The sequence below is a fragment of the Bombus vosnesenskii genome, unplaced genomic scaffold, assembly GCF_011952255.1.
Source record: "Bombus vosnesenskii isolate JDL3184/JDL3185 unplaced genomic scaffold, Bvos_JDL3184-5_v1.1 scf7180000013883, whole genome shotgun sequence".
Lineage (NCBI taxonomy): Eukaryota > Metazoa > Arthropoda > Insecta > Hymenoptera > Apidae > Bombus > Bombus vosnesenskii.
The window spans coordinates 351,108-378,201 of NW_022883264.1; the positions used below are offsets into that span (position 1 = coordinate 351,108).

A 27,094-nucleotide genomic window follows, 5' to 3' on the forward strand; every position below is an offset into this window, starting at 1 on the left:
ACGCAGTTATCGCATTCGGTACTCGGCATCGATATTTCGTTGTCGAATCGGATGAAAGGAGATAGACAGAGTAAAACGTCGTTGTCCCGCAGGAGTGTAAATAGGATAAGAACATAAATACGCTGTATACGCGATTCTATATACGAATCTGTACGATTCGTTTCCGAGTAATAGTTTACTCAAGTATCGAATAGAAAGAAAGACGGAAAAAGCAATCAGTTTGTATTAAAAGTTGCGTATTACAAACGCGAGGTTTTGCAGTAACGCGGTATTAAGATAGGAAAGGTTATCGTTGTAATATTTATTATTTATATATGTATATATATATATATATTAATTATCGCGAGTCGTTCGCACAAAGTTATTTACTATATGGAAACGTTTATACTCGCTGGTTCGATAGATACGCGAGTATGTGTAGGTATGTGTAAACACGGTGTTTGCAGTTAAACGAGAAAGAGGACGAGAGAGGGCAGCACGCGTCCAATGTTTGCAACGTCTAGTCGATTCGAACGTTCCGATGCGTTTAAGGACTGCGAGCTTCGTGCAGTTCAACTTTCGAAGGTATACGTACATAACTCTGTGTATTTATATATGCATTTATGTCAGAGAATTTGAACACGGACGCGTACAAGCAAGCAAAGAGGCAAGGAGCGCACGAACGAGCGATCCCCGGCTTGGAATCGCTTGCGCAACGGCTCGAGCTCATACCGGGTACGAGCGGATGAACTTTTCCGTATTGGGAATGCTTATGAAATAATCTACGAGGAGGATCGGCCGCTTAAAGGTTCGTTCGCGTCTTTCACCGGCTTACAGGACTCGTAAGAAAAAGAGAAAGGATGAAATACTAAGTGGTTAGGTTGCTTCCGAGGACTTACGCCTTTCGTTTCGTTATCATTGCGAAGAATTAGAACGGGTCGAGATGGAAGAACTGTACGACACGGAAGTGGCAAGATGGCGCGTAGGATTTGAAAAATTGTTGGCGGGCAAATATTCCCGGTGGAATCGGAGTGGTTGCGGAATAGGTTATGTGCGTGGCGCGCGCGAGCTAAGCCAATCGAGTTGCGCAAAAGATATGTGGTACGAGTGGACGCGAGAGGAAGACGGTACCGACAGCTCTATCGGGACGAAGAGGATCGCCAGAAGAAATTCTCAGTGGCGTAACGTCGACCTCCGTGTTCTCTCTACTCCCTCCTGTTCGAGACCGTTTTCCCTTTATACTCTGGATGCCGGGGTCCCGATATCGCTGCTCCATCGCGATGCGCTCGTGTGCCGTCGCCTTGGTCGTCGCTAACCGTTGCCGCCGTGCCGCCGTGCCGCCGTGCCACCGCGAGGAAACGAGACGAGCGGTTAGAAAAGAAAGGAGGGACCGGGACAGGATGAGAAAGGCGAGGAGAAGAGTTCTCCGAGAGTTCATCGCTTATTATGTAAGCAACGTAAGTAACGTAAGCGATCCAGGAGGGAGTGGAAGGTGCGGTAGGAGCGCGAACTCCGCGAAACGCTTATCGGCTTGACATTTTCTTCGTAAATACTAATAGGACGACGCCATTTTTCTAGCTACGGTAATTTCATTTTCTTACCTGCTCTTTGCTTCTAGCTGCAAACGTAAGTGCACGGGGATCGCTTGGATACACGGACACACGAACACACGGACACACGGATACACGGATCTACGCCGCGGTCTGCATCCGTGTTCTGTTTCCTCGTACGGAGCGCATCTTCTTTTCTGACTCGACGAAGAAATAGGAGAAGAGGAAAAAAGGAGCGTGGCTTGGCGGTGGAAGGATCGTTTTTCGTTTCTTCTGGACAAAGTCGACCACCGTAGGTACGGTTCCTCCTTTTCGTGAGAAACTTTTCGGCCATGTCGCAAGCAGGGGGATGATGGTCGCGCGCGCGTAACCGGTATATCGACGTAGGTGCTCGATCCCGCCACGTTTCGTTCTCGTGCCTCCTTTTTTTTTTTTGTATTTCCAGTCGTTCCATCTTCTTCGTTCTGCGCGCGTTCACGACTTCTTTTCCCCGCACGCTTTTTCTTTCTTTCTTTCTTTCTTTCTTTCTTTCTTTCTTTTTTTTTCTTTCTTCCCTCGGCGTCTCTCCTCCATCCGGCTACAGACGGCCAGGTAGCCCGTCTTTTGCGGTCCTGATTTCCTCAACTTCTCCGCGACCGGGCGGATACCTTCGAAAAGCACGTATCTTACCCTCGCATGGCCATTGTTCGGACGAAAGCCGTCATTGTGCGAGCAAATCAAAGGGAGTTGGAGTGCGTTTTCCTTGCATCCCGTTACATGACCGAGTGAGCTCTTCGCATCCCGGGACGAAGACTCGGTCAATACGATTCGTATACGCGAGAAAGACAGCCAACGAGAACAAGGCGAGGGGGCGAAAAGGCAAAGAAGAACCTCGAAAAGAATCCGTGTAGGTCGTGGGAGGAGTCGTGGGAAAATCGTTGCCAGTCTCGTAAGACGTTTTCGAAACCGCTTAGCGCGGCTTATCGTTTCACGCGTAACGATGTTTGCCTCGAACCTCCGTCTTCCTTCCTCCTTCCTTCCTTCTCTGTCGTTATCGTTGTTTATCGTTGGAAAACGCGGATGCCGTAGATACTAACGATGTGACAACGATCTCGTAGTTGGAGGTAAACGCGTTGCAATCCGTTAAGATCGTAGCAAAGAAGCGTAAGTTTACCGGTAAGAAGTTTCATCGAAGACGAACGTGTCGGATCGTGGTTAGTTTACGCGTTTACCACTTACGTCGCTAAATATCCTATTTGTTAGAAAACATCGTGGTTATCGGTTATTTTCTCTATTCTTTCTCGATTGAATTTTTAGGAGAATAAGTTAAGCGTGGAAAAACGGTTACGCGAGCGTATACATTCGCGGCAGTGGTAAAATTATCAAATACAGATCGGTTTTGAAGCTAAGGATCGGTTTTAGCGGAGCATTTGGAACAGGTTTCGCGCGCCCTACAGCCTAATTTCCATACGAAACCGTATGTAAATGGATCTTCATTCATAGACGCGTGAAACGTGCCTCGGCCCCCTTGCAAAAAGACGGATTTCCTGATTTTGTAAAGAACAGAAACGTCGGAGATAAAACTTCTGGCTCATGCCTCGATTGAAAGAACCTAGTAAATCGTGTCTCTATGCTGCAATCACGGATGAAAGGCGCTCGGATTTCGCGATTCTCTGTTCCTCCAACGACGCCGTTGGAACCGTTTCGGAACAACTCGACCCATCTAGGTAACCCGACGGAATTAGCACTCGCTCTAAAATCCAATTTTCCACGCTGTTTATCGATACGAAACGACGGATATCTCTTTTCTACAGCCAAACGACAGATATAATCGATCGACGCGTATTCCTCTTTCAACGAAAATATTTGCAAGTTTCGCGAGAAAGATACGTTGGAATATTCCGTTGGAAGAAATGCCTTCGCTGCTCGATAACGCTCAACGATAACGCTGCAATAAAAATAGTTGCGTCTGTCTAGGAACGCGTCTAGATTCTCCACTTAACGCGGAAACGACACGTACCTCGTTCAAATCTTTCGGACGACGCCTCTCTCGCTTCGACGCCTCTCTGGTTTCTCGGGCGTTTTTCGCATGCTCCGGTATCGCGGTGGCTGGAAAAATATAACGTAGCCCAACCAATACCGGAACCACGAAGACAGTTGGTTGGCAACGTGGACGAGGATTGACGCTTCGAGAGCGAACCATACGCGATAGGCTAAAGGCGGCAAACGCCGTTCGATCGACGAGTACGGACACCGAAAACCCGTTGTATCTCGTTTCTGTTCGTCGAGTACTGTACCATGGGGTCGTCGTATCAGGATGACGGAGAGGAGAGTTCGAGAAAAAGCGGTGCTGCGAAAAGTAGTACAGCTCGTTCCTCTTTCCCTCTACAACGATCCTCTTAGGGAGGAGGAGGGCCTTATTGCAAAGTGTAGATACGCGTATTTCGTGAAACTGGCGACAAAGGAACCTTTAATTTCGTTAGTATCGCGGAAGGAAAAAAGAACGCGGCGCCTCGCTCTCTTTGTATCGCACTTCCTGTTTTGCAAGGGCGAAATTACGAGAAGGCTGGCCAACATGCAACGAGCCCCCCTTTTGTCTCGGCCTCCAACGAGATCTCCGTTGTTTCTTTTCACGAGGCTCATATTCCGAGTAAATTTCTGGTTATTCCGCTTTTTGCATCGGCTCCTTCCTCGATTCACCGTGCACGCGGTATCCTCAGCTACCAAGAAGACAGCTAACCAAAGAAATTCGCACTTATTGTTGATGTTGCGTTCACGACCGAATCGGTGTTAACGTTGCCTCGGACTCGCCAGCGAAGGGGAAACGAGGGGAAAGACAGCGAATGAAAAGACCGCTCGTTTTATCCGAATCACGATATCCTACGCACGAATACGGCTGCTTGCTGATTAATCGGTGGAGTTGGGCGATGAAATTATCCTTCGTTTTCGCACCTACGAGATATTTGAAAACGCCGGCGTAGGTATTACGCGTTTTAAATCTCACGGGTAAATATTCCCCGTTCTTTATAAATATCGACGAGTGTTCGCGTTCCTCGCGTATCGTACTACGGTTTTTCCGGACGAATTCTTCGCGAGCGACATTAGAAATAGCTGGCCGATTACCAGGACGTTAGATGTAACGAAAAATACGAACAATCCTCGTTGGATCGCGCTAACGATAACATTACGCCAACGACGGATAATGCCGACGTATGCCGATAATCGTATCGTGGTATCGCTTCTAATCCGATCTGCGTCGATCGTTGCGTTTTTCATTCGAAGGAGACGAACGACTAGGGAGACGAACTGATGACGGAAGCAGGCGGACAGAAGAGAAGAGGAGAGGAGAGGAGAGGAGAGGAGAGGAGAGGAGAGGAGAGTAAGCACGTATATGAACGCCGAGAGGGGCAGGAGGACGATGGGAAGACACGAAAAGAATGTAACAAGAGCGACCGAGCGTGGACCACGTCGCAAATTGTCTGAATTAATGCTGCAGTAGGGTCGTTTTAACGTGTCGAGATAAAACTCGTCGCACGAGCAACGATTTCCGATGCCGATCGCTCGATCGCCTTCGTTCTACGGCTCGCAAATGCGATCCGTCCTCGAAGCGGGCCGTTCGGCAAGTCGTGCTCGCAAACCCCTAATTTTTCCGCTGTTCCCGACAGTCGGCAAGCTCCGTCGCGACACCGACCGATGGACAAAACTTCCTCCGTTCGCGTAGATTGACGCAAACCGAGTTGAAATGATCTCAATTAGAGGTTCGGTGTTAGACCGAGTCTGACAGCGTTCTTTCAGCCGTCGGCTTCCACGTCTTCGCCTTTCAAAAGTTCCCTCGCCGGTTCCGATCGTCGACTTTTTACTTTAGTTCTGTCGATGGATAGAACGTACACTATGTAAACGGAGAAACAGCACGCTGTACGAACGATGCAACGCGTAAAAAATGTTCAGAAAAATTGGCGTATCGGCTGGTGCGCGGATGCTGCCAACTCGCCGTGCGAAACAGTCGTTAAGCCTGTATGGACGTACGGTGTCCGAGGCCTGGCCGGAAAATCAAATATCGCGGAAAAACCGAGACGTACGAGGAATTTCTGCCTTGCTTGGAATCGTCGATGCTTAGGTGACTAAGTAGGTGGTAAGAAGCAGGCATTCTTGGATGCTCGGACCTTGCGAAACGGACGATCGTACACGCGAAACGTTAGGAAGCAGTTTCTTATCGAACAGCTACGAATATTTGTCACCAGAGCCGCGTCGATAGAAGAAGAGGCGAAAAGACTTGCTCCATCGATAGAGATTAGAGTTTCGGCAAACTGCGCGTTCGAAACACCTTGGAAATCCCGTTTTAATTTCGGTACTTTGCCCTTTCGTCCCGAGAATACGTACGTATCGAGAATCGAATCGAATCTAGCGTCCCTCGTATTTTTTTTTTTTTTTAAACAACAGCTCGAAAATAAATAAATTTCCAGTTACGCTCGGCGAAACGACTGTCGCGAACCAAAGTGCTTTATAACGAAATCGATACTTTTAATCGAGTTATGCGTTTAATTTGCGCTTTGAAATATTTGCTTGCTATTTCTGGCCAAGAAGCTGAATCCGTTTGAAAAGGGTCAAAGGGAGTTTCAAAGGTAACCTCTGGTAATTGCGGGCGAACCAGTGCCGAGAAACGGACAATTAAACGCGATTAAGCATTAACCCACTTTCTCGGTTAGCTGTCTCGTATTTTGGATCGCTGTGTTCTATAAAAAAAAAAGAAAATAAAAAATAAAGAAGAAAAAAGCGGGAAAAGCCGTGCAAGGGACGAGGATAATTTTTCTTTTTTTTTTTTTTTTTTTTTTCAAGGAACGTAGCGGGTATCGTTCGCCAGGACAAATTCCAGTTTTTCTTCGAAGAGGAAGAAGATAAACCGATATAAGAAGCGATCGTTCTCCAAGGGATCTCGGTGATTATCGAAAACGAGGTGGGCTCGATCGAGGAAGGGCCTCGCCCTCTTCCTCCCTAAGAAACGAGGAGGGCGTGTCTGCGATTCACCTTCTCTCTCTTCCTCTCTTTCTTATCCCTTTCGTCTTACCAGATCCCGCGGATCGATCGACAAATAGATACGCTGTTCGTTTTAACGGATTAACGGACTGCCAAGCAGGCGCTGTGCGAATGGTTCGCGAAGCGAGACAGCTACGACGCTCGGAAGAAACGTAAAAAGGAGCGGACTTTGAAACGTTTGGAGGAACGCTCGCGTTGACGCGAGCAAGCATCCAAGTAATCGAATTTGCACCCGGAGGAAAAAATGTAATCGAAGGAGAGGAAAAAAAGGAGGGCGGAGGTTAAAAGCGAAGCAGAATGCACGATGCTGCGAGTTCCCGCGTGTATCTCCTTTGGTCCAGGCCGAAGATCGAATTCCACTTGTCTCCGGATCGGTTCCACCTGCGACGAGATTCTCACGAAACTGTATGGCAACGTATAAAAATTCGAGAAGACCGGTGCGCGATCCTTTTGTCTCGCAAGTTTTTCTGCTTCCGGTGACGGGGCTGTCTCGCGCGAGACAGTCTCCTCTCGAGAGGACGAAAGAGGCGAACAGCAGCGGACCTCGAGGTACGTCCGACGTACTTGGAAACGACAGTCCGATCGACTGCGACGCCGAAAGCGTCGTGTAATCGATAATAAGTTAATGAGCAGGTTTGCTCCGCTCGCTTGGTCGGTTGCTCACGAGCAAGGTATTCGATCGAGTCGATGACAACTTCCGGCGGTGGTAACGAGCGGTCGACACGCGATTGCGACTGCAATGCCACCGCGGTTCTGCCAGGATTCCGAGCTTCGAATCACCGAACACGGTCATAACCACTTTGCTCCGAACGTTGTCGAATGGCCTCCGTTTAGACCAAAAATTCCCACTCGTCTCGACTCGAACGACGCGCCTGCTTTTCTTCCCTCCGTCTTTACTTTTTTTCCCTCCCCCTTTCCTTCCTTTTTCTCTTTTCGCTCGTCTTTTCCCTCGTCTTTTCTCTCGTTTGCCCAGTAATCCACCGTGCGATGCCTGGTCTTCCGCTTCTTCGAAGAATCTCGTCGCTCCACATCACCGAAAGCGGTTAGTCGACAGCGGGACCGAATGCCGTTCGACGAGACGGTCAAGAAACAAGAGGAAGAGGAAGAGGAAGAAGAAGAAGAAGACGAAGAAGAAGAACGTTCCGTTATCGTTCTCCACCGCGTAACCGTACCTCCGACAGAGGGCGCGATCCCAGATCACCTCTCGTCCCAAGGAAGGTCAGATCGCCTACCGCAGCTACTCTTCCGTCTTCTCCGTTTTATCTCTTGCTCTCGGCTGTGAAACGATTTCTAGATTATCGGCCGTCCTTTGGAAAATGTTCGTACCCGATTTTCGAAAAACGTCTTCTTCAACTCGAGGCCGATGTATTCGGGCGATGATGTTTCAGGCACGCGTGAAAATTTCGAGAAACGGCTGCGTTCGAATTTTCGAAGGAGGCGCGCAAAGAACACGAGATACGTGGCGCTTTTAAAGGGTCGAGCAGGTTCGAGTTATTTTTCGAGCGATGGTAGAGGCACGACGATCGAGAGAGGCTGGAACGCCTCGATGCCTTAATGCCTCGGTGCCACTCCGCGTAACGGCTCCTTGCGACTTCTTTGGCTTCCGAGACAAACGAGGGTCGCCGAACACCCGGAAGTTCGTTCGACTCGGCGCGTTAGCTCCTCGTCTGCCATCGTATTACACGCCTTTTAGGCTCTCGGCAGCCTCTGTTGGCCGGCATCTCTACGAACGAACGAACGAACGAACGATAACAATTGGATATTAAACGCTCACACGTACACCGGTAACTGACAAGCGAATTAAATAGTCGAGATTCCGCGTACGAATCGCGTCCCTGACGAGTTTTCTCGCGTTCCAAACACGTCTCTCGTCACATCGGTGTGGAAATTGGCGTGGCGTTTCCTTCTTGGATACCGGAATAGCGGAAACGTTCGTTCCGCTTAGAATTTCGTCTATCGGCTGGATGGCTCGGAGACGGAGGAATTCGTCGAACGGCGGCGAATTCGACGTCGCTCGGCAAAGAAATTCGCGCGGCGGCGAGAGAAGCGATCGGAGCAGCCATCGTAGGTAGAAAGAAGACGGATCCAAAGTACCTGTTACATCGGAAGCCGGTCGAAGGCGCCGTTCGAGACACGCCAGTGTGGGAAGCTGCGTCGGCGTTAGCTGCCTCGCGCTTCGTCACGCTGTGTTACTCCACTCCGCGCCGTTCTGCCTCGCATTACGTCGACAATTGATCCTAACGCGCTAGACGCCGAGCCAATTAAGAGACCTCTTGTCCGATTACGTCATCTACCCAGCGATACTCACCGTCCTCGCGCTTTCTACTCCGGCCTCAGCGATATTTCCTTCTCGGCTCGCCTCGAAACTCACCTACGGTACGACACCGATCGGGCGAACGCTGGCGGAAAAACCGCTATAACGCGTCGTCCTAGCGTTCTTCGGCTGTCGGTCCGTTCCAGCGATTCTCGGTGGTCGTTTACGCGACCATACCGATCGATCGAAACGTTCGTCGAAGCCCTGTGCGCGCTTCCAACGGCGTACGACCCGATTCGAAGCGAGTCGACGATTGGTCGTAAATCGGTGAATTTCGTACGAACGTTGCGAGCATCCTTCGCGCGTACGTATTTCCTAGGAAGGAACGACGATCCTCCCTCGAAACTACGCACGTGGAAAAATAAAGAAAGGGAGACATTCCATCGATGTTGTTTCCAGGTAGCCGTGACCTCCTCCTTCTCCTTTCTCGTCGTCGACACCAGGCTCCGTTATTCTCGCCGTTGACTTCGTCGACACGACGAGTCGAGTGTTGGATCGCGCACCGTCCTTGCTTCCATCTTCCTTGCCGAGAAAAACGATTCAGGCAAGATCAACGACGTCTTCTCGTCTCGCGCGATAATCAAATAGACCGACGTAAAAAGAAGAAGAAGAAGAAGAAGAGGAAGAACTCGTGGAAAGCATCGGACCGTTTGACGCGTTGATCGCTAGGTTGGTCACCGGTCATCCGCGTCTCGCCTGCTATTTGCTATTACTATTTTCTAGAATAATCGAGATACGATTGGATATTTCGGGAAAACGAGATCTCCGACTGTCGGATCCGGGGCAAGATATGCGAAATTTTATTTCAACGTTTTTCCCCGGAAAGAATAGAAAATTGCATGGAAGAGGCAAATTACAATGGCTGATCGCGAGTCGGATAACGTCGTCGATATCACGTACGCTGTGCGAACGTATTCGTTCGAATCCGTTCTGCCAACTTGCTGCTCGCGTCGTGTCGTATCAGCCGTTCTTACGGAGAACGACGATCGACGTACGTATCCAGCGTAACTCGTTTAAATGGCAAGTACGCTGTCTACAGGGTGTTCGATAGGCTTTTTCTAAATAGCTCGCTTGGGAAATTACTCCGCGATGTACAAAGATGCTTGGTCGAGACTCGTGCAAGCACACGGAACACCGACTTGCGTACGAATATATTAGCCAGTTACGTCGCGGAATGTTACGCAATGCCGTTAGAGAAGTACGAAGCCGTCCTTGATCGTTTTGATCGGAGAAAAACGTATTTGACAATCTCCAAGTCGCTTCCGTTCGCTTCGTTCGACCATCGGAGGACAAAGAGATTTTTCGCTGCGTCCGACGCTCGGTAGATTCGAGAACGTACTCGACGACCGACGCCTTGCGTGGTCGCGTTTAATTGCGCGCCACGTTTGCCCGAAGAGAGGCATCGCGCTGCTACCTTCGAGTGCCCGAACGGATAATACGAAGCAACGGCGAGACATTGTCGTAGAATTTGCGACACGGTCGCGTCGAATAATACCTCGGTGAAGAGAAACGCGCGCGCAGATACCAGCAAACGGTCACCGTGAATGGATGCGAATGGATGCGAATGCCAGCGTGGTAATTTAAACGTCGGTACCGCGTGCATCGGTATATTGGAAATTATTCGGTGAAAAGAAGGAGGAGAGAAAGGCGGAGGGTCGGAGAGGAAAAAGAAGGAAGAGAGGAGGCACGGAGAGCCGGTGTAGAGACGAGAAGAAAGAAGGCGAGTCAAGGGAATTCCAACGAGTTCCTTCCTGGTAGCAGCGAGCTTCCCCTCAGCCTCGGTTTCTTCCTGTAAGAAGGCCTTCGGAAGGGGAAGGGGAGCTGGCCTCGTGGGCGACTCTCGCGTTCCTAAACTGCATTCCAACCTGCGTTGCCACGTCTCGTCGTAAGCACGCGGATACACGCATAAACGAACGAACACGCATGGTCGAAGGTGCGTGCAGACACGTGCACCGTCTAGTACGGTCAACGTGTTTCGGCCGGGCACGCATCAACGGGGTTCGACTGCTCGTAAATATTCCGATAAACAACACCTCCCCTCCCTGTCGCCCTTTCCGCCGTTCCGTCTCGTTGCCTCGTTACTCTCGTTCCTTGCGTTATACGCGAATCCATCGTCCATCCATCGTTCTCGGGAGTCGGAGAACGGGAACGTTGGCAAATCTACCGACGAACGAAATCGCAGATCTAGGAGAATACAACCGACGACCGCAGACGAACGCGAGAACGTTCCGTTCGAGAAGGATCCGTACGGCTGGATAGCGGTCGCGCTGACGATTATCTCGTTAATTACGTCGTTGTACGCGAGTACTAGGACGGCGTACCTTGGTTCGGGACAACGCGATACTAATTACCGACAAATAAGGATAGGAGCAAGGCTGGAACGAACGCTGCGCGAAGGAAACGTTGTTGCTCGTGCAGGCTGTCCCGCGTAACGCGACTCGTTATTTTCCTTTGCCATTTGCGGCCGTGTAACCAAAGTATCTGGATTCGGTACTTTGGCGGTATCGCACGCGCGATTAAAACGCTTCGTTTTCGTAGCGAAATCAACCTCGCTTTGGATAACGTTGAATAGAACCGTGCGTCGCTCTTCCGGCGAGATGCCAGGCAACTTTGCGACGAATTCGGGAACCGCGTTTCCTACCATATTTTTCCTAACTCTGACTAATTAATCGAACAAGTTTTCGTTCCGCCTACAGACCGCGAAATCGGATTTCACTGGCAAATTAATTCCCAACGCGTTCTTCTACTCCGAAACTGTAGCTACGCCATCGTTGCACCCGCGTAACTCTTACATCAACTTTTATTTCGTCGCGTTGCTCTTCCCGTTGCCGTTCCTATCGTACCCATCTTTGGTTTGGCCCTCCCATTACAGCCGGCCCAGCACCCACCTTCTTCCCATTCTCCGGATATCCTCCTTCCTTCCGTCGTTCTTCCAATCTCACGCCTCTGCCTTCCATTATCCTGCGATCTCGCGATTCGACCGACCGGCGGACGAATCCTACCTAATGGAGTCACGCAGCCGTCGATCTTACGACGAAAGCTCGAAAGCTGCGTTATAAACTGCCCGTATTAAGCGTATCTGTCTCTGCCAATTACGAGGACGACGTTGAGAACCGGTAGCGGCAACAGCCCGCGCGAATCGCGTCGATTCCGATAAACGAAATGTAAAAATCGTCTGGTTTTTCGCGAAACTTTCGCCTAATTATCGCGGAAACGTGTTTTTCACGCGCGATTCGTAGCTTTCGTTCGTACGCGCTGCACACACGGCAGTAGCGTGGCGCGGTGCCACTGCACGGTATTGCACGAAACAGGGCACGTGTACGATACCACGGTACGTTAGGTCTCGATCGTATCGAGACACGGCTCGGCCGCGTGTTCTTAGGAGCCGAGAAGTGGACGCAAAGCGGTCGAAGCAGCCACTCTCGATAAGATAAAAAAAAAAAAAAGAAAAAAAGAAAAAACGTTCCCATAGCTGCGACCGAGTTTCCGCGGTTTTATTTTAAACAGCGTACGAAGCGTTCGCCGTTCCCTGTATATAAGGTGGTCTATCGGGAGAGACTAGCTTCCGGTCGACTCGAGGTTTTTCTCATATCCTTCGTGTAGCTTCTCGCGATACTCACGGCCAGTGGCAGGTACACCTATATTTGAGACCTCCGTGCGCGCTCGACCATGTAATGACCACCGTTTCATCCCGACGCAGGAAGAGGAACAGGTTTTTCATTTTTCACTGGCTTATCGTCCCACCTCAACCTCAAGCTCGTCGATTCTCCGGACGTCGAGACTCTCGGATGGAAGAAAAAAGAGGCGAGGGAAAAAGAGAAGACGGGATACGCTGCTACGCGCGGATGTCGGTCCTGCCGGCGTCGAAACAACGACGCTCGAGCCACGAGCATCGAATCGTATTCCCTTTCTTGGACGCGACGAACACGACGAGAGAGAAGAGAACGGAGGAAAAGGGAGGAATCGTAGGCAGGGAAAGAGCGAGCAGCGGTTAGTTACGAGGAAGACGCGGTTATGGGCCAGCACTGACACGTCCTGACACGCCTACGCGATCTCACGGTCGATCCTGTTTTAGGATAAGGCGGATTATCAACGCGGCTTCGTCTTCGACGCAGGTGTCCCTGCTGAGCTCACCGCGGCACCTTTCCTCTCCATCTTATCCGCGTCCTCCACCTTTATTCTTCTCTCTTCGTCGACGTTTCCATCGCGCGAAATACTTTGATCCAAACAATCGTTCCTCGGTATCGTTCCGGCGATGCGTCGCAACTACGTTTAGTACTTACGCGAACGCGTTTCGATAAAATGTTTATCGCGAAAAATCGCGAGGTGGCCGAGGTGCGTTTTATTTCCACGAGTCTCGCTTTAATCGCGTTTGGTTTAGTCGCCCCTTTGTATCCTAGGAGGATAGGAGGCGAGGAGGAACGCGATCGTTGCCGAATTACGCAACAAGGTGAAAATCGACGACAGTAGCTCGCAGAATGCCGCGAGAATGCCGCGTAGGAAACGGAACGCGTACGAACAAAGAGAAACAGCGAGGTTTCCTAATTAAACAGAGACGGATTCAAAGAGGTCGTGGAATAGGTGTAGAATTTCGACGCCTGTAATAACAAAGGCATGTGTTTCCCGCTCGCTCGTCTTCCCTCTTAATTTTTTCGCCCGGGAAAAACCTCGCCGTCCGTCGTTTCCGCCTCCTCTTTCCGATAAATGGTCGCGGCCGGTTTTCTCGTTACGACCGATGGCTCTATCGCGACCGTAGCTGCTCGAACGTCGTAAGAATTCGCGTAGAACGGAAAAGCCAGCCGTGGCGAACAAATATGAAAACACAGGGGATCGAGGAGAAAAAATTGCGAATGCGCGTCGTGTGTTTATGCGTTGTAATACATGTATGCATATGTAGGAATGGTTACGCGGACGCAGCCTTTCTTCGCGGCCGTCGTTCGTCGTCATCGGTCATCGAACTCGCGACAAATTCAAAATAAACGGTCGAAGCGCACTCGAGTTCGCGTATACAGTTACCGCCAGCCATCCGTTTTTCTCGCAAATTTTCAGAGACTCGTTGGAAACGATATCGCGATTCCTCCGAACCGATGAAACTGCTTTCATATGGTCGATCGCGACGCTTTTCGACGTTTCGACATTCTCTATAGATGCACTTGCTCTTGCAGAAAGGGGAAAAGCCACGATGACGCGTGAAAATCAGTTGGACGAACTTTCTCGCGAGCTCGGCGAACCGGCTGTCACGGACCGCAGGCCTCTGGGTGTCACTGGCTGCCGTCCGGAATAATCGAAGCTCTCCGGACGATCGTCGCATCGGTATCTCGTCCTTCCTCTTTATATTCTATCCGACCTTCTTTCGAAGCTACAGTCGTTTTTTTCGTTTCGATAATGCCCTCGTTTGAATTTACCTCGTTAGGCGCCGATGGATCGAGGAAGCCGCGATGGAGATGGCCAGCCCAAAGAACGCGGCGATATTAATTTTCTGATAAGGTAAAGATCTATTCGAACGTTGTACAACGACAACGACGATCGGTAACCAGATACAAAGAGTAGTTGCAGTTTTCTTACTCTTTTAAGAAACAGATACGGCTTCTAACGCGCATCGGCCAGCTTACCCAGACGACCCCTTTAGAGGGTGTGACCCTGCCGATAGAAATCGTTGGTTCGTTGAACGTTCGCGAGGAATCGAGAGAACGGATCGAGGAACATGGACGTAGGAACATGGACGAGCAACGTTTCGAGCGGTATAAGGATGTCCGGTGAGTCGTTTCACGGAGCAATTTTACATATATCGCCTAGATACTTTGACGTAGCACTGGCCGCCGATACAAGGTCGATCGATATCGATCCGTCGCGTGATCGTGTCCGACGCGTAACGGTTCCGTATCGGCATCGTTTGCCACACGGACGCGATTAGCAGTCGAATTGCGTTATTTTCGTGGAACGGTGGCATTCGTCGTCGAGTAAGTAAGAGTCGCGACGGACAGCGATTCGCAGAGTCATACAACTCCCGGGTAAAAATATTTTCTCGTTGGAGTACGCGAGAGTCGGCCGCGATGGCTGTATCGTTAGACAGGGACAAAGTCCCTGGAGAAAAAGGCGTCGGCCTGGTTCTGGTGCGCGCACTACACGTTTAAGAAGAAGAAAAGTGGAAAGAGAATATCGGACGGTTTACGAAACGATCGACCAAACGGAAACTCGACGAGTTAAGTTTAAGGCGTGTATGCTTATCACGATGGTTACGAGCGAATACCATGGCTGCGATCCGGATCCACGGTTGCAGAGGAAACGAAGAGAAACGCGATGAAACGCGTAAGAAAAGAGTGGCGCGACGTGTCGATCAACCGGCACCGCGGACGTACAGAGAGCGGATCGAACGAAGGCCAAGAAGGAGACGTCCAGCCGACCTACTATACGACGCTGGTTTCTAGCGGGGATATAGTGGTCCGCGCGATAACTTATAGCTAGAGGGATTTACCGAACGTTCGACAGGGCAAACCGCGAAGGGGAACAACCGAGATACGAGAAAAGAGAGGAAAATAGTGGTGGTCGTGGAAACGACGCGAAAGAGCCGGTGCTCGAAAACGTAGATATTTCCACTCGTACGGCCATGGATGGCAAGCAGAGCGCGATTCGTCGCGCGTGTACACGCGTGCAAAGGTAAAGGAAGCTGCAGGGGCCGGTAAGAAAGGGGCCGCAAGTAGTTGCGCGTATGCGAGGGAACGTAACGGCGAAACCGCACAGGAAGGACGAGGCGATGCTAGAGGGTATCTCTATGTTTCGTCGTATCGATGTCGTGCGAAGGGCTCGCGTGTCTGGCCTCTGGTAAAAGCGCGCTTCGCCGGACGACCACCGTCGACGAATTTCGTTCTTTTCGCGCGCAACGCGAAACGCTCTGTCGCGGTTTACGGATTCGTCGGGTGGCGCGAACTCGAACGTCGAAATAGCCGGTTTCGCTAGGCAACCGAGGGACGCTGAGCGCGCGGACGTATCGATTTTGGGTCGCGACAGCGACCTTACAGTCCCAGAGTAAGGTAGTATCGGTATTTCTTGCGGTTCTTTGTCCCGCAGGCCGTGCACCAACCTCACCTGCGCCACGCCAGTTCGTCCAGGTAACTCGATCACGCGTGGCGTTCCCGTGACAGTAGAACCCTTCTCTTTCCTCCCTGCTTCTACCTTCTTTCTCCACCTTCTCCGCTTGATTTCTCTCTCTCTCTCTCTCGCTCTCTCTCTCTCTCTCGTGCTCACCTCGAATCGTTCCACGGCTACGACGAGCCTCGTTGTAACGATCCGAGGGTGATCGAGTCGCGGCCACTTCCGGTAAGGTCCATCTCCTTTTTTTTTGCTCCGACTCGAATTCCTCGCGTCGAGATTTTTTTTCTATCGTTCTCCGATCGCGTCGTTTTTCCATGTTTCTTCTTTTTTTTTTTTGATTTTTTTTTCCTTTTTGTTGCTCGAAATTAAAAGAGTAACGCGCGCAGAAAAAGACGGAATCGCCGGAAACTCGCAACGAAAGAGTATAACAAGTCGGAATCGTTGGTTTTGCAGAGCAGCGTTTATTACATTTAGAGCGCGAGTTAGAACGCGAGATGATATGCCATTAGAAGGTCGGTAGAAAGAGCGGATAAGAAACGGATAAGAAACGGATAAGAAACGAGATCGTCCTGTACCATTAGAATCGCAAGCGAGAGTTTCGAACGCGATTTCGAATTGCCGTTTCGAAGCAGGCTTCCGTCGTTAACGGTGCGCGTTTACGAAGAAAAACGTCGTGCAATTATATAAAAAGGAAAATTACGACGAACGCGAACGTACGCAATTTCTGCTCGCGGTTTTCTATTTCTAGCTTGCAACGACCGATACGTAGCTCGCAGTTGTTATTTGATCGACCGTTAGGATTTTTGCACGGCTGTGTTTCGTGGGTCTTGATTAGGAGAAAGATCGAGAGAGAGAGAGAGAAAGAAAAGCAGCGCTGGCCGAAGAGACGGGGAAATAAAACGCGTTAGGTAATTAACGCGCGGCAAAATAGGCAAGGAATGTTTTTCGGTAGCACAGCGGTACGTCGATAGTCCCGTAACTCTGCTTGGTATTACCAGTATTACCAGACAACGGGCGCGGAGTCTGCACTATGACGAAGTCATTACCAGGAACACGTTGCTTTCACCCGATGGAGGAATCGAGGAGGCGTTCAAACACCGTTCGATCGACCTCGGCTCGCGTCCGCCTAAACGCTCGTTTGTCTCTGCTTTCTTATTCGTGTTCCGCGTGTACCGATCGCTCGATTACCAAATTCCCGTACTCGTTTCTGTACTTGCTGCTATAACAAAAAAAAAAAAAAAAAAAAATTACGTCGCGAGACGATCGGACGCGGCGTGTAAGATGCCGAGGTAAATGCAAGCAGGAAGACGTAACGGCGAGCGCGAGCCGAAAGGCACGGATAAAAAATAAAATGGAAAATAATGGAACGCGTATGTCCGCGTGGCTCGATAAATACGTACTATACGCGACGACCGTGTAAATAATCTGGTCGACGCATGGTCGACTTTCGGTGTTTTGGTTCGCGCGTTTCTCGCAGATCGATGGTCGATCGCGAGCGTCTTTTCTATTCGTCGACAAATATTACGCAATACGTTACGTCAACAGCGTTACATACTACGTTACTATCGCGTGTTATCGTCTGTTTGTCAACAAACGTATATAAGAAACGCAAGACCTTGTATTCGGATATTTCCCTTCGTGTCTTCCGTTGCCAGCTGTCGCCACTCCGACTCCGACTTTGCGCCGAACGTAAGATATTTCAAAAACGATTGTATAAACGAACGTAAAAGTACATCGTGACGTAACCGCGAGCGTGTCGTTCGTGACACGAGCATACGGAGAATGCAACGTTTAGAACCGCTGGTTGTTTCCTAGCGCGTTCGAAAGTTTCGATTAAAATACAAAATTCAACGTTGCTTCTCGAGCGAGTTGTTTTTCGAACAGAGGTAGAACGAACCGGTTACCTGAGACGGTTTGTTGCTCGAAATCGCCGCGTTTTACTATCATTTCGAGTAGAATTCCGGCGAAACGGAGGGGCGAATATTTTCGGGAGAGAAAAAATTGGTTTGCCGGGAAGCGGAGAGTGCGACTCGTGACTCGTGAAAGAAACGGTAGACGCGTTGGCATAATCGATGCGAGTAACGCGCGTGTACAAGCTACGTTAAGGCCTTTATACGCGTTGAATCGCGTGGCGAAGCGTGCGTCGCTTTCGGTTTATCGATAAAGGACGAAAGACCGATGAATCTTCCAACGGCGCGTCGTCGAAAGAACGAGGAGACGCACGCGTGGCGATACCGATTCGCCGATACCGGATCTACGTAGGTCGCGAGGCGTATCGCGAAACTCGAGTAGCGATGCGTCGGAACGCGTTTCAACGTGCACAGAGGCCTTTGGAGCGGATGAAAAACACGCGAGTAGGAATTTACGGGAAAGAGGCTCGAGGCGCTGCCGGACCGACTGCTCGTCCTCGGTAGCCTGCGCGACGAGAGGAGGAACCGCGGTGGAGGTGGTACGACGAGGAAGAGGAGGAGGAGGAAGAGGAGGAGGAGGAGGAGGAGGAGGAGGGCACAGGGTACCGTTCTGTCCTCGGGGACCTCGGTTCACCGGGTCGGTTCTCCTGGCTTCTCATCTCCACTTGGCAAAAAGCGGCTTAACCACCGATCTTCTCTTCCTCTCCGTTCTCTTCCTTTTCCTCTTCTCCTCTACGACCTCGAAGCTGCTCACGGTTGCGCGCTATTTTCTTCCACTTCCTACTTTTCGCAGGTTTCGTTATCGAGTCGCGAATCGCCGTACGCGATACGAGAGAATGGCCGCTATTTAATCGTTCTTATTAGCGCGATAATTTCAAAGCCTCTGGATAACGGATCGCTCTCGATGACAGATTTTAGGACAGCGCGTATCGACCAAGTCACATTGTCCTGTGTGTTCAAAGTTTGTTCGAAGGCAGTCGCGAATCCGCATTTTCGACGCGTTTTCAAGTCGAGTAATACGAACGAGGTCGAACGTTTTATATCGACAAAGTTGATTTTATCGGAGGAACGTATCCGCTGTTTTCGATCCGAGTCGATAGGGAAGATCTCGTAGGCGCGGTCTGGTTGCGGCGATCGACGGTAATCGATCAGCGCTAATTAAATACGTAACGAAGGCACTCGCGGCTCGCGTCGCTCCTATCGTGCAGCGAGTTAATCGGAAAGGTAATAACATCGATAGAACGGTATAACCGCTTCTTTCGAGCGTTAAAATCGACGATAACGTAGCCGTGCGGTGAAAAGTTGGCTCGTCCGGTGATCGAAAGGCTTCCTGCGAAGAAAATACGACCGGTGAATCGATCTCGATCGACGATCTCGAAACGGAAGCCCCACCCGTTTTACCTGTCCTACCTGCTCGATTCGCAGCGTCTAAGCGTTTCCGGTTTCTTCCCGATCCAGAGGAGGAGTCAACATCCTCGTTCCATACGATTCGAGCTACCTGCGGGTCGTTTGCTACGCATCGACTCGCCTTCTCCTTTGCCACGTACAGTCGGTGGCAAAAGTCCACGCGTGTATCCGTCGTGCTCTTCCCGATGGCTATTACATATCCAAGCTGAAAAGAGTCGTGTCGGGCTCCGCGAACCCCTGTGGCATCGGTCAACTATCCCGATACACGGCGGAGTTGGAGAACGAAACGGAGCGAAAAGAAAGGACGCGTCGAATTAATTCCACGAACGACGGGAAACACGCCCGATAGGTGACCGCTGAAATACGCTTAGCGAAGAAACGAGCATGCTCGTTTCTTTCTTCTTTCTCCGTTTGGATCGCGCGGCCGTTCCCTCGCCTTTTCGTCCCGACGTCGGAATCATCCGACTCCGTTGGCAGAGCGAGAGGAGAGAAACCCTTTTATCGTCGCGTACTCCGTTGTCCTTGCACAATGGTCCGTGTAATCAGCGGCGAGTGATTGTCACACGACGCCTACCTTTTCCTATTTCTCTCTCTCCTTTCTCCGGGCTTTCTTCCCTTTTCTGCATTTTTCTCCAACTGCAAGGGCCAGCGCACAATGACGTCGGGGATTCGTCATTGTTCCAGGCGACCGTAAAAGCAAAGCAAAAGCCGTGACAAAAAAACATCCGAGCAATACTTTAATACGGCTCCTGCTTCTCTCTAACGTGCGCGCGTGTACGTGTACGTGTGCCTGCAGCGCATCCAACTGGTGCCATCGACGAAAATCTCATCGTTTAGAGTGGCTCGCCGCGGAACACGCGAAACGGCCCGATGTGGCGCGAACGCGTCTTTTAACCATCGACACCGGGGCGACGGAGACACCGGAGCGAAGATTCTCGCAGCGATGGCACCCGAAACGATAGTTTCGCGAGTCCCGTCGGTTATTGGCACGAACGTGGAATGTTTGGCGCGTTTTGGCGCGTTTTGGCGCGTGGCCGATACCATAACGCGGGCTTATCGTTCCGAGCGAATCGAATTTTACCGACGAGAAGAGAAGGTGAAGAGACGCGGCGGCGAGATTTCGAGAGTTTCGGATCGCGTTACTGGATATCCGTAAACGGCACCGAGAGAAAAGGGGGCACCGGACACGAATTTTCGCGTACGAGCATCGATCGGCCACGCGGTGGCCGATGGAGCGTGGTGCGTGGCCTGCCGGCTTAAATCGCGTTCTAGAGGGGCTGCGTAGCCGCGCGAGGAGGGGTGAATCCGTAACGCACGAGGGTGGCACAAAGGAACCTGGAGTACCGACCAAGGCATTAGCAGGATGCCCCGGTTTCCGACAAACAACGTCCAGCCCCCTGTGCGGACGCCCTTCGTTTCGCTTTACCCCCTCGCCACCCCCCTGCGAACAGTCTCGCAACGCGATTACGCGTGGCCACGTTCTTTCCCATCGATCCGGTTTCGTTCGGCGTTTCTCGCAAAGCAAAGACTCGTATCGACGCGCTGAAATTCAGCCCCCTGCGTTTCGCGGCTTTCGTCGCCGTTCCGTTCGAACCTCCGATACGACGTTTCACGACCTCTTCTTTCGACGCTACGTAGACGATCGATTAAAGTCGCTGGAAATCGTCCGTGTGTACGATCGGATCGAGTGGCTCCCACATATCTCGACAACGAGTCTCTCTCTCTCTCTCTCTCTCCCTGCCGCCTCTCTGCCTGCTCGCGTCGTTCCCCTCGCCCGCTTAATCTTTCTCTTCCTATCTCCTTTTCGTCCCTTCTCGCTCCTCTCCACGCGCTCCGCCGTCTCTTCCTCCTTCTTTCGTTCCCGGTTCTTTCGTCAATCGACCGTTTGACGATCGCTTTCGGTCCCACCAACGAGTTAACTCGTTCGAGTGTTATTCTCTCCTCGTTTCTTCTTTTTTTTCCTCTCCCTCTCCGTTTCTCCCTTCCGTTTGATCCGTCGCGATATCTCCTCGCTCGTTCGTTCTCTCCTCGTTGCCTTCGATTGACCCTTTGCCCGACTGGCCATTACACCGTCCAGCAGCCGCCCTTTGTTCCAGCTGGCCGTGCGCCTTCGATCTTCGGCCAGCGTTCGCCGGCTCGAAAGTGCCGGATGCGAGGAAAACCGCGCGCGAATACCGTCTTTCTCGATAAAGTTTGCATCGGTTGGCGGACGTTCCGGACGTTTCGAATCGTCGGATCCGCGCGGCGGGGTATCGCGACCGGAACGTCCGAAACGGACGGATAATCGTTCGGCCGACGATCCCTCGGTCGTTCCTCTCGCCCCAGCCGAGGGTTGGCAAAGTCGTGAAACGCGAGACGAATCGCGGTAACCGGGCTCGAAAATCGCCGTGTAATTTTCGACGAATTATTACTCGACTTTCGGGGTGATTCCACGTACCGCGAGACCCCGTTCGATCGTCGCGAAGCTTCGTTTGTACCGACAAAGAGTCGTTAAATCGTATCTCGTCGCGGTCTTGGTCGTGCTTCCAGCGATTACGTTTGCGCGAAAGGGGGCGACTCGGAACGCGTACGAAACAAAAGAGACTGCGCAAAGTATAACGGAGGCGGAAAATTTCATAGTCGTCCACCGGTCGACAACGAGTCGGACAGAACCGGGGAAGGGTGCGAAGCGCGTGTACGTTCGATCTCGGATTCGATTCAGCTCGTTTCCACCCCTGAAAATCTGCTCGCACCCCGACGAACGTTTGGCGTATTAGTCATTCGGGCGCAGCTGGATATCCTGCTCGGGGGTGCGTTACCCCCCTTTTTGCAAGGTCGAATCAATTCCGGTTTAGCTCGCGGTTAAGCCTGATTTTTCCTCTTCCGTTTTCCACCTTTTTAATCCTCCTGCTTCTCGTAACGCTCGTGTAATTCGATCGTAAAATCGACGAAAACGTCTCTCCTATCTTGGCGCTATAGGCGCGCGCGTAATTTCGTTCGCCCGTACGGTCCGGTCGACTCTCGACGAACGTAAGAGGCAACCGATAGAAGAAACTTTTCGAAATCTTGCTCGCCCGTTTTCGCGAAGAACCGTCTCGCGGTCGCAAAGGTACTCGTCGTTCGCTTTTCGTTTCGTTCGAACAGCGAAAGCTCGGTACAAAGAGCGATTAGGCATTTCGATAACGGAGCCTGGTTGATCGTACGAACGGTAACGATTTTTAGAGGCGCGGTATCGGTAGCGTGGCTGATGAAAGGGACGTGCGGGGACCGAAGGGAGACGCCGGAGAACGAGAGAGACAGAGGCGGTCGGCGGTCGGGGTGGTGGCAGGGCGGGTGGTGGAACAGGGGGAAGAAAAAGGAAGAGAGGATAAAGAGAAGGGTGCCGGTGGTCCTCCCTATTGACAACGGCTTTCATCTTTATAATTCAACCCCTCGCGCCACCCTCGATCCATTTTGCCTTTTCTCCCTAATGCTTTTTTACCATCCTTTCGCCCGCTGTGTTCCACGTGTCACCTACCTATCGCATGCCATCCACGCACTCGCGCTCTTTTCCTTCGCCGAAATTCTCTCCTCTTCCTCTTCTTCTTCTTCTTCCGCCAACGGAAACCACTCTTTTCGCGTCTTTGCTCTTGTCTTCGTCTCTGTTATCAGCGCCGCCTTCGCCTTTGTCTCTACTCCCGACGCTTCGTGTCAACTCCTATCGTAAGTCGGTGCGCGTCTTTCGCTCGAAACTTTGCCTCTCGTTTCCATCGTACGCCCGAACCCGCGATATCGTGTCCGAATCGAAGCGTTCGCGCTTTCTATCGAACGACGACGTCGCGTCTGCCGCGCGACATCTGAAAAACCGTAGCTACAGCTACGCTTTCGAGACGCGTCGGGTCGTTGGAGGTTTCGCGGCGAAGCTTTCGTAGCGATTTGCCGCGAGAAACGATCCGATCGTTGGAAAACGTAATAACGGACGAGGCGAACGAGCTCGCGAAACAGACAGCGTATGGCGGAATCTTAGCTTTCGATTCGATCAGCGTAGGCGTAATGAATTTTTGATAGACAAGCGGTCGGTTATTGTTCGTATGGGAAGAATTTTACAGTAACTTATGAATTTATGTAAAAACCTATCGAACTGATCACGCCACGTTATTCTACAAAGCGTAATCTCGTTCGCGATACGATCGATGATTATCGCGACGATTATACGTGGAATCTCGGCGTATTTCGAGCGGCCGTTCGTTTCCCACCGATGGGTATTTCCAATAAGCGAAGGAAACGTCGAAAATAACAGGGTCTTGCGATTTATCAGCTATGCGAGACCGCAGCGACCGAGAGAAATTCATTTTTTCGCGTATGATCGACGACGTTTCGCGAAACTACGTTTGAAAGCGTAGGTGGTAAACGTACGGTGGCGTGCGCGATACGAGTCGTAATGGAAAGAGAGAAGAAAACGGTTGGGAAAGGAGGTTGGCCTTGAAGCGTAGCAGGAAGCAAAAAAACGCATGGTGCATAAAGCATGGTGTATCGTTTTCCTAGCGTGATTCTCGGGGAGGTCTCACGTGCGTCGCAATCCTCGCGCAGTCGATCCCTCGAGGAAGACCTCCCGGAGATTTCGAAGGTTTCGGAGATTTCGGAGGTTTCGTTTGGGCGAGAGAGCGAGAAGAGGCGGCGTTGCGTGGCGGCGGCTAGATCGGTTAGGTGGTCTTCGTGGAAGGAGGGCAGATCGATGGAAAAACGAGGGGAGTCTGGTCGAAACGGTCACAGATGGTGTCTTGCGTGGTTTACGACGCAGCGCAGGCCCTTCCATATGGGAATGATACTATTTAACTCACCCTGGAGACCTGGCAGGGTGTCGGATGACCTATCCAGCCTGTACACCACCCTCCCTTCGACGCACAGGTCCGACTTTTACCAGCAGGTTCTTCTTTCTACGATCGTCGCGCTCGCCTTCCTCTCGGTTCCGAGCTTGTCCCAACATCGAAAAGTCGAGGAAAAAAGCGAAATAAAAACCGCAGCCAACCGCGCGTACGACGCACATTCTCCTCGATCGATTCGCTTAGGAACAGAGAAGAAGAAAATCGCTAGGCTCGGATACGTCGGTGGAATTTCGAGGGATCGATGTTGAGGTAGGGAAGGGCCTTCTCCGAGGTGGAGTTTAAACGGCTTCCTCGCCCTTCCTCCTTTACACCTGCTATTACCAAATTCTTCTCCAACGACATGTACCACTTTCCTTTATACCGGGTGTCCCAGGCGACCGACCAAACAAGCGGCTATTTTCCGATTCCGCGTTACGACCGGTCGCCACACCGACCAATTTCTGTACCGAACGACACGGCCGATCGAAGGACGACCTTCGTCGACGTATATCGAGTGGCGGAGCCGTAGCACGCGCGTTACCAAAAATAGAAACGACGTTTCGTCCGAAGAAATAATCGGTCCACTGTTTTCGTTAAGTACGGTCGAATTTGTAACTCGAGGCGAAACCGTGGCCTACGAGTCGCAGCTTTTGCCTGGCTTTCGGGGAATGGCGTTCGTGAACCCTCGCGGAGGCTCGTGTTGCCGGGTCGTGCGATATGTTACCCTTGTACAACTGCGACACACGTGCTTCACCCTTACGCGACCGATCATTGGCCGTTCTTCTCTAACGAAAACTGGCCGAAAACTAGCGGGAAAATAGATCGCTTTTTAACAACCGGTTTCTCGTTATCGACGCGTCCGTAGTCCTTCTTTGCTGCCGTCTCCGAACGATATCGCGAGAGCAGGTAGGATAGAAGAGAAAACCGTGGAAAGCCAACTGTCTCGTTTCCAGTTTGGCCGAAACGACAGGCTCGATACTCCGGGAAGATGGATTCTCGGGCGTTTTCCGTCGGAGCGACTCCGGAGGAAGGATCGTCTAGAGCGCGCAGAGCGTGGAGGAGGTAACGCCCGAAGGCTGGAGAATTTCTGGCCGGTGGAATAGAAGTAATCTCTGGAGAAGTTGGTGGAAGTAACGGGGGTAGGAAGGGATGGCGGTGGTGGTGGAGAATGGCGAACGCCGGAAGTGGACGGGGGTTGGGAACGAACGAACGGAAGTGGAAAAGGGAACGGCGAAGAGAAAGCGGAAGGGCGGCACGGAGCCGTGGAAGAGAGGCGTGGAGAGGAGAGGAGAGGAGAGGAGGAGCGAGTGGGTGGATGGAGGAAAGAGGGTGAGGAAGGATGGCGGAGAGGCAGGGCAGGGCGGAGAGGCTGGAAGCGGAACCGGAAGCGGAAGCAGGGAGCGCAGGAAGACGAAGCGACGTCGACGTCGGCGTCGGTGGTGGCAGCGACGGCGGCGGCGGCGGCCCCGATATGGCGGAAGCGTCGCGTTTGCCGGAAGTCGCCGAGGAAATGAAATGCCTCCCAGCCAGCTAGCTAACCCCTGCCGAGCTCCTCGTGCTTCTCCTCGTTTGCCACACCTTCCTTCGAGATTCTCCGCTGCCGTACTCTGGCAATCTAGGTGGCGCGGATCGAAACCGCGCTCCATAAAATTCCAGCTCGTCTTCCGTCTGCCGACGACGTCGCGAGCACGGCCGATTATTATTCCTATAGGCGCGATAAACGCGTCGAGGCGATTTTTCCCAATCGATACGATCGAGAATAAAAGAGAGAGAGAGAGAGAGAGAGATTGGCGGCGAGCAGGAAGCCGTGTACATATAGGAATCGAAAGAAACGATCGAACAAGAAACGCGGAGGTTCTCGAAGAGGTCGGCCCTGAAGAGCATTAAGCCGCGGTACCGGTGAAAGGCGAATAACACGAATGCCTTCCAAGTCGCATGGTTTCTAGTTCTAATAACGCTATTATTCTAACGCGAGCCCAGTCCGCCTACCGACTTACCGCTTTGCCACTTCTGTCTTGTATCGTCGTACAAGTTCTCTCTCTCTCTCTCTCTCCCTCCCCCTTTCTCTTCCGTCGTTTCTAACGCGTTAGGTCGATCGGATAATACGAGACCCACTCGATCCGATCGCTCGACGATACTTTAACGGCGCAAGGTCGACTCGGTTAACGCGCAAACCGAATTACACGCAAGGGGTTGTTGCTTCTCGGTGGGGATTTTCGGTGCATTTATTACAAAGTCGAGAAAGTGACGTACGAAGGAAGGTAATTTAACGAAACGAATTAATTTATAGCACGGCGTATTTGCCGCTCGACGAATCGCCATTTGCATAACTGGTTTCACCGAAAAGTTTCTCCAAAAGCGGATTAATAGAAATTAATATCTTAAATCGTTTAAAGGTTTTAACGATTTAACGATCAAAGGTGAATTTCGCGCGCGCTCTGCCGGAAATACTTATTCGACCGAGCTCCATTTTGCAGCGCGGAACGATTACGCGTATTATCGTTACGAATGCGCAAAGAGCAAGTGCTAAACGTAAATCGAGTAAAAAAGTTTAGAAATAACGCGAATAGCAGTCCCTCGAAAAAGATTCGAAGCTGATCGAAGATCGTTTAACGCGAGCCGTCCGTGCTGAAAAGACTCGTCGGAAACGAGTGAAAAAATAACTCGAGGATACTCGAGGAGGAAGAAAAGAATTGAATTTCCTCGACGCGTACGTTTTTACGTATTTGCGATGGGTCGTGCAAGTTTTTCCGTTTTTTAAGAAAGATGGCAAAATGGGAGAATTATTAAAGCGTTTAATCGTTGCTCGTGGGAACCGAAGGCCTGGCGAAACTAATTACGGCCAGCGAACGATAACGATTTTGTCGTCGCAGGAAGTCTGATGATTTTTCGTGCGTGGTCAGGGGGACGATCGCCTTTCCCTCTACACGTTCCTCGACCCCTTCTTCGCTCTCTTTAACTCGCCGTCCAACAACCTGCTCCTCGTATACCTCGATTGAACGAAGA

The 27,094-nt window shown here is 51.3% G+C and overlaps 1 long non-coding RNA gene across 1 annotated transcript in view; it reads left to right on the forward strand.

Moving 5' to 3' along the window:
• Nucleotides 1-424: 424 nt before the first annotated feature.
• LOC117239114 overlaps nucleotides 425-27,094 on the forward strand; it is a 35,417-nt gene continuing 8,747 nt past the window's right edge. The window contains exons 1-4 of the long non-coding RNA XR_004494353.1: nucleotides 425-1,825; nucleotides 14,022-14,169; nucleotides 14,270-14,343; nucleotides 14,431-14,612. This is a non-coding gene — a long non-coding RNA (uncharacterized LOC117239114). The remainder of the gene's footprint in view (nucleotides 1,826-14,021; nucleotides 14,170-14,269; nucleotides 14,344-14,430; nucleotides 14,613-27,094) is intronic.